Below are 8,212 nucleotides of genomic sequence, written 5' to 3'. Positions count from 1 at the left end.
AAAATTCAACAAAATTGATAAAATGTGAAGAAATTGATTGGAATAGCTTTCCAGAGGTTAACTTGAATTATAAAGTAATAGTAGTTGTTGAATAAAGAAGAGCAGGTAATTCTAAGGCTTTTTCTCGCGTGTGGGATAGATGGAGGAGGAGAACTGGATTTCTTGGACTGTGCTTGAGAATTAAGTTAAGGATGGAGGTACAGAAGAGATGAGAGATGACACAAGGCATATTTCAATGGAAAAGTAATAGTTAATATGTGCTTGCTTCTGGGGATAACTGGAAGCCAGAGGCCTAGGAATGAATTAAGGAGAAAGAAAGTCATAGCCTGCATAAATTTACGAAAGTAAGAAAAGCTAACTAAGGATGTTCCTGTTATATTTCAATCCACGGAAGCGGTAGAGCTGGTTCAAAGGATACACAAATTATGATAGAAGAAAAACACCTGGAATTGACTCATAGTTTCTTTGTCCCAAAGTAGTGTATTTTCTTTTTTAAAATTAGAACTCAGGCCACTAAATTTGTTATTGTGCTAAAACTAGGAACAGAATTGGATTATCTCCTGGTTTTGACTTTCTCCTTGGGAATAAACTTTTACTACAAAGTAGATTGTGGCATATAGTAACGGTATTTTTATTGTACAGCTCGTTGGTTTGTATTAAATTCCCACCCCAAGATCTGCCTTCTTTTTACAAGGAAACATTGTTCTATGGGATTGTGTGTTTAGATATGCATTTAAAACATGTCTACCACCTTAGGAGAAACAGTAGCCTCTGAGATTTGGACCACACATTGTTGGTACAGAAGCTGAAGATGATGTTTTCATTTACCTCACAAAATGCCACGCTTTTCTGTGTTTAATTTCTATTTCCTTCTTTCCCTCTACTTTTCACCCTTTTTGCATAGTTAAATCTTCAAATCTGGTAAAAAAAAAAAAAAAAAAAAAAAAAAAAAAAACCTCAACCCCACTACATTTATTCTAAATTCACGAGGATTGTATTTACTTAAAAAAATACTTCTTTCAGGATTGACACAGTACTTCTGCTTTCAGTAAATCCAACAATACTCAGTGTTACTGGATGTTGGATGGTAGCTTCACAGCATTAAGAATGCAGCATGCAGCATGATGAAGATCAAAATGACTTACGCAGGCTTGAGCAGCTGTGCTGCCCATAGGATCAGGCATTCTAGTTGGTGTGATGAAACGTTTATAAATTAAACCATTCATGTGCATTTTGTATTGATTTTCTAACATACAAAATGAGTGTCTTACCAGCAGAATAAAATACAATAAAATATGTGTTTTTTTAAATTGTGGGATCAATAATTCGAAGAAAAATTCAGAAAAACAAAGAGTAGTATTGATGTCATCGGGGAAAACTTCACTTAGACATTTGGACTTGAGCTTAACTTTGAAGAATTGGAAGAACATGGTTAAAAGAGAGGAAGGAAATATTTCAGCAAATCATGTCAGCGAGGGGATTGCCCTAGACCAACTAGAATCGCATTAACCTGTTAGCCTCTCTAGTACATATCTCATGCGAGTGGGCCTTTACTTTTATTTTTCAGTGTGTTCTTGTGGAGCCCTTGGCAGCTAAATTTCCAGAGGAGATTTCACATCTGCTTGTCATATAAACTTCAGCTCTGGTCTAGCGGTCTAGCGAGGATTAAAGTCTTCCTGAGATCCTGACTGAGCAGCATTTCTCCCGCTTTATTTGACATAGCACTCTATCATAGCGATGTTGGCTCCTTCCCCACTCACTGTGTGCTGTAAATCCACTGCACGCTACAAGGTCAGCTGAGTATTAGATGCAGGGTCCTGTCAGAAGTGCTGACAGCTCCATCTTTCTGAGGGAAAGGGAATGCTGGGTCCTGAAATTTGGTTGCAATCCTGGCCCAAGAGTCAAAAATGCTTTCATCTGAAGGATGTGATGATTATTATGGACTATGTTTCTATGATTGTTAAATCTCTTTCCAGACATGAATCTTGTGTTGTCCCTTCTTAAAGTTTTTGGAAGTGCTGAGAGGGAGAAGGAGCTATAATTGAAAATGGGCAGGAGTGGCAGGAAGAAAATAAGTCCAGAAAGTGACACAGAATTATATATATATTTGTTATGTATCTAGTAGTTACATTATGCTTCATTTTTCTGTAGTGCAAGATGGGAGATTTATTTTAAGAATATTCATTGCTTGTATAAGGATGCCTTTAGGATCATTTTCTCACTCTGCTTGTCCTGGTTAATTTTCATTTGAAAAACAGTGATTTCATTGCTTGAAAATAACAAGTTACATTAAAATAGAGAAAATCAAAAATTGCAAAATATCTTCTGGGTAAAAATGGTGTGGTAAAGCTATATCTAACTATCTTCTTTCCTTAAAACCTATCAAAATAAAAGTTAAAATATACTTTTCAAAAATAGTCACTAAAATTTCCCAGAAACAACCAAATAAGGAAAAGAAAACGATACCAGTTCAAAGAGGAGTGGCCAAGGAAAGAGATGGAAGATTCTACCACGTCTCAGGTTGCTTTTTTTTAAAGATTTTATTTTTCCTTTTTCTCCCAAAGGCCCCTGGTACATAGTTGTATATTTTTAGTTGCAGGTCCTTCTAGTTGTGGCATGTGGAAGGCCGCCTCAGCATGGCTTGATGAGTGGTGCCATGTCCGTGCCCAGGATTTGAACTGGCAAAACCCTGGGCCAACAAAGCAGAGCGTGCGCACAAACTTAACCACTTGGCCATGGGGCCAGCCCCTCAGGTTGCTTTTAATACTACTTTCACCACCAAAGCAGGATTAGGGTGTGAGTGCAGGATAATGCAATCTTAAGAATAGATGAGTGGACTAACGAGACTGAGTGGGGAGATGGAAAAATATGGCAGAGAAATTAACCCACAAGAGGAAAAACCCTTAACTGTTTCCATTGGATCTCAGGCAGGGCTAGTTTGATGGGCATGACACTTGTGCATAGGGCCCCACATTTAGAAGGGCCTCATGCTTGATTTAATACTCTGCTGTCACATTCTTGAAATTAACAATTTTTAAACAAAGGGCTCTGTATTTTCATTTTGTACAGTGTGTCACAATTTATATAGCCAGTCCTGATCTCTGGGAAAGAACCCACATCTGGTCTCACAAGAGGGATTAGATGCAAGTTGGAAGAAAAATCCCTAAATGAGGCACTAGCTACCCTGAACACATATTAGAATCATCTGGGGAACTTTTTAAAAATTACAATGCCCAGGTCATATTCCAGACCAATTAAAAGGAGTCTTGATGGAGGTGAGGACAGATGGGGATAGTGGGGCAGGGTGGGACAAAGCACCAGTATTTTTAAAAGCTCCCAAGGTGTTACAGTATTCAACCAAGAATAGCAAGCACTGAAAGGAAAAGGAATGAGAACACACAAATGTGGAACCAGAAGAGACAGGCACATTAAGAGGTCCGAGTGAAGCAGGCAAACTAGACTTGTGAATTACTATTGATGAGTGTTATTCTTTGTGTTTCTGTTTGACCTAGAAATTGTTGCTGGTGGAAGAGGATGAGAGAAGGATTTGAATGATTGGGATGATTTTCTTGGACAGAGGCTTTATCTTAAGAGATCTACTCTAAATTGGAAGAAGACAATACCACCTCACATCTCACGAGCAGTGAGTAGGAAGAACCTCAGTACAGGACATTTGAATTTCAGTAGGGAGAGCAGAATTTGTGTTAACCAGAATGTGGTGCCAGCTGAGATCTGTTGGTAACACCTACCTATCAAACTCTGGGTCAGGGAAACGCAGATTCCCAACAAGCTGTCTACTAGTCTGATTATAAATTAACTAATTGTAGAAGTGGAACTAGAAATAGGAATTTTCCACCTTAAATGAATGGACCTGGCGAGACAAAGCTTTATAAATTATGGTTTGGATAAGTTTAATGCTCCCTCATTGATAGGAGAAAGAAGGAGGCAGGCAGTCCCTGGTTAAGTAGAGGTCTATAGGATTAGAGATTCTCAACATTCAGGGAAGGCAGAACAACTATGAAAGTAGAAAAAGTGGGGGGTGGTATTCTAAAAGCCTGTGAGTTACCGCAGAAACTGGATCTCACTCTTTGGGGAGGAAAAGTACTTTCATCAGAAAGTTTTAGCAGATGCAAAAGTAGCAATATGAACCAATCTCGTACAGTAGTCTTCCCTTATCCACAGGGGATACGTTCCAAGACCCCCAGTGAGATGCCTGAAACCACGGATAGTACTGAACCCTATATATACTATGTTTTTTTCCCACACATACATACTTATGATAAAGTTTAATTTATAAATTAGGCACAGTAAGAGACTAATGACAACTAATAATAAAATAGGACAATTATAGAAATATATTGTAATACAAGTGGATCATAGCAACCTCAGCATATGACTTTTTTTCTTTCCTTGCTAAGTCAAGAATTTTCACCTTTTCCTTAAAAGAAGCACTTTATGGCTTCTCTATGGCATATCCAAAGTGTCAGAATCATTACTCATGCATTTGAAGGCTATTATTAAGTAAAAAAAGGGTTACTTGAACACAAGCACTGTAATACTGTGAGAGTCAATCTGATAATTAAGATGGCTACTAAGTGACTAATGGATGGGGAGTGTACACAGCTTGGGCAAAGGAATAAGTTACGTCTTGGGCAGGACGGAGTAGGATGGCAGGAGATTTCATCATGCTACTCAGAATGGTGTGCAATTTAAAACTCATGAATTGTTTATTTCTGGAATTTTCCGTTTAATATTTTCAGACTGTGGTTGACCATGGGTAACTGAAACTGCAAAAAGTGAAACCACAGATAAGGAAGGACAACTATATCCTTTTTCCTTAGGTTTCCAGGAGAGATAGTCATTGCCATAGTCATTGGCTTTGAGAGCCAACTGAGTTCAATTATGGCTCTTATTGAGTATGGTTAGGCATTCTGGGGTTGAACAATCCTGGCCTTGGTATCTTATCAAACCTTGTGAAGTATTACACTAAAATAAGCCAAAGTCTTTTACTTCAAACACAGCATTGATGCTTAAACTCAAGTGCTAGGAGTATCACCAAGTTACCTCAATCAATTTTCAGTTCTTAATTACTTTGGATCAGTCTAATCACCAGAGAGACAAATTCTTAATAGAAATGCATTGAGACTTCTGATTTCTCAAAATATAGTAAATGAGCATAGACCCACATTCTTCCTCGCACAATCCCCATCATGGACAGAGTGCAAAAGGCCTATGGAGGCTGATGGGTTGGTTAAACTACAGTAAAAAATGAGAAACATCAAGGATGAGAAATACAAGTTGGCTGGGTGACAGTGTGTCTGTTGAAACAGCATCCAAGAGTGGAATAGGGCAATTGTATATGTGAGTATGGGTGAGGGAGAGATTGGTAAGTATGCCCTGGTCTTCCTCAGTATTTGATCTGTAAATTAGAAAAAAATCCCATCCAGCACTGGGCTGACTAGGAGTAGTAGGGTAACATCAGAACTACTCTAGGACACCCCAGCTGAGGTGCGCAGTGCATGACAACACAGCACAACAAGGGATAGTGATTACCACATGGAAAAAGAAGGATCAGGGCTCTTTGCCCTGGAAATAAACCCATCTCCATCCTCAAAACTTGGAGGCTAGGACTAGAACATTGGTCTTTCCACACAGATTCAAATTACTAGGCTAACAAACCACTATCTCCAGGAAAGAGTCATCTCAGAGAGAAAAATAAAAAGGTGTTTTAGCACAGCAACCACTCTAGAAGAAAGACAAAAAAATGGACAATCTGGACAAGTTAAAGTAGATTTATAGGACCAGGCAGAAGAAATATAGGGGATAATATTGGGAACATGACTCAAGAAAAATAAGACACTAAAGTATTGACTGAAAATATTGAGTCTGAAAAATAATATCGCTGGTGAAAAACAATTCAACTAATAAGCTGAGCTGCAGAATGGATACAGCTGAAGAGCAAATGTGTGAACTAAGAGAAAAGGAAAAGTTAACTCTCCCAAAGCCAAGACAGTATATCATGACCAGGTGGGATTTATTTCAAAAACAGAAGTATTGTTCAATAATAAGCAATATAGCAGTAAAACTTACGATATTATATCCAAAGGTAAACCCATATGACGAATCTCCATAGGTGCTGAAAAAGCATATCACAAAATTTCACATCCATTCTTGATTTTCAAATGATTAATTAAAATTAAAATAGATGAATATTTCCTTAACATGATAAAATGTTTGTCTTGACTTAAAATACAACAGTTTACTTAGTGGAGAAAAACTGGAGACATCCCCTCTATAATCAGGAAAAATAGAAAAATGTCTACTACACCATTGCTGTTTAACATTTTATTTAAAATATTAGCTAACACGATTAGACAAGATAAATATGTTAGTGAAACAAGAATTGTGGATTAAGCTAAACATGGTTAACATATAAATCAATAATCTTCACATATGAAAGCATCTAGCTGAACAATATACTGAAGAGTACACTCCATAAACAGCAAAGTAAAATAAAATATTATGAACATACTAAACAAGAAATATGTAAAAGTGATAGGAAAATTAAAATGTTTCTGAAGAAACCGGAAGGAGGCTTGAAAAAATGAAAATACTCAATGTTTTTGGATATGCAGATTTAAGATAAAAAAATGTCAGTTATCCATGAGTTAACATAAATGTAACATAAGCCTAATAAATATACCAACAGAGTTGAGAATTTTCAGGAGCGCTTACAAAGAGAGAAGAGTAGAGAGTTTGGGCTGGAACCTTTAGACATATTAGAAATTTTAGGAAAATTAAGAAATCGTAGCAGAGGGAAAGCAATAAAGTAAAAAAGTCTTTCTTTTCTTTTTCTTTTCTTCTTTTTTTTTTTTTCAGTTAAATGATTAACTTTATGAATACCTAGACCTAATATAATGAAATCCTTAAGAAGCAGTAGGATACAGTGGAAAGAGCATTGGAAATTAAGTGATTTGGAATCTCCTCCTACTCTAACAATAATCATCTCTTGCACTCTGAAAGTAATTTACTTTGTTCATCTGTTAAATAAAGGCAAATAAATTGATATCCTCAAGTTATTATCTGTCTAAAAAGTCTGTGAATCACAAAATCAAGTTTCTTCTTTGTCTTCATCTGGATTCAATGTTTTTTTTCAAAAATGAAAAGAATGCTAAAAGCTGCTGTCAAAGTTTTAAAAGATGCAAGACAAAATGTTGCTAAAGTTAAGTCATTAAAGAATGCTTCAAAAGAAAATCACTCCAAAGACACACTGTGTGTTCAAATGATGGTGCAAGCAAGTTACAGCATGAAGTAACTATTATTAGTGAACAAAGAGGGAAAGAAGCCAAAATATTGACAAAGAAACCAATAAGCAATTCAAAAGAAAAAAATAGCTAAGATGCAACACAGACCCAAAGTAGTGGACTTTCCAAATTCATCAAAGCCTTCAGAAAAGGAATTTGTAGTTTTCCCTGAGCCCCAGAAGACATCTGGTGACCCGAAAATGAAAACGTTAAGTCAAACAAAAAAAAGCAAGGGTCCAATAGCCCTCTTGGTGGTAAGAGTGATGGGCAAGAATCACATGAGGAAGAAAGGTTTTACGAACGGTCTTCTATGTCTTAGGGTAGTGATAGTGGTGATGACTTCTTCATTGGGAAAGTCATTCTTCCTTCTGAAAGAAGGAAAATAGTTGCCATTCTTCAGTTAAGGAACAAAAAGAAACCCCTAAAAGTGTTATCCGAAAAAGATATACTTGAAATCTATCATCATATAAGAAAGGACAAAAACAAGTTAAGTACAGAAGCCAGGGAGTTTCAATCAGTGCTTTTCCATTCTTCATCTGGATCTAAAAGCTCTATAAGAAATTGCAGAGAACAGCAGGCTCTGAAAGGCAGAACTCCAGGTTTGCAGCAAAAGGAACCACAGATCAAGAATCAGTTTCTTTAAAAATACAAAACCCCAATTGCAGCTGCCCCTTCTTCCTTCATGGAAGCAAGCAAGAGATGAAAAAAATAGCAATCTAAAATTGTTGTTTTAGGGGAAAAATTTACATTCAATGACTGATTAGTAAACTTTTTCTGCGAACATTTCCATCTAAAAATTCTTTTACTTCCTTTTTTTTTTTAACTAGCCTATTATTTAAACATGTATTTGACTAAGTCTCAGGAGAGGTTGTAGAAATAAGTTTGTTCTTGTCTTTGTTTTTCTTTCC

General features: G+C 36.6%; 1 pseudogene; it reads left to right on the top strand.

The window, feature by feature from the left end:
- Positions 1-7,036: 7,036 nt before the first annotated feature.
- LOC138917314 (serum response factor-binding protein 1 pseudogene) lies at positions 7,037-8,064 on the top strand (annotated as a pseudogene).
- Positions 8,065-8,212: the final 148 nt, after the last annotated feature.

This window comes from Equus caballus, chromosome 14 (assembly GCF_041296265.1).
Source record: "Equus caballus isolate H_3958 breed thoroughbred chromosome 14, TB-T2T, whole genome shotgun sequence".
In the NCBI taxonomy this organism is placed as follows: domain Eukaryota; kingdom Metazoa; phylum Chordata; class Mammalia; order Perissodactyla; family Equidae; genus Equus; species Equus caballus.
This window is presented reverse-complemented; position numbering and strand designations above follow the sequence as displayed.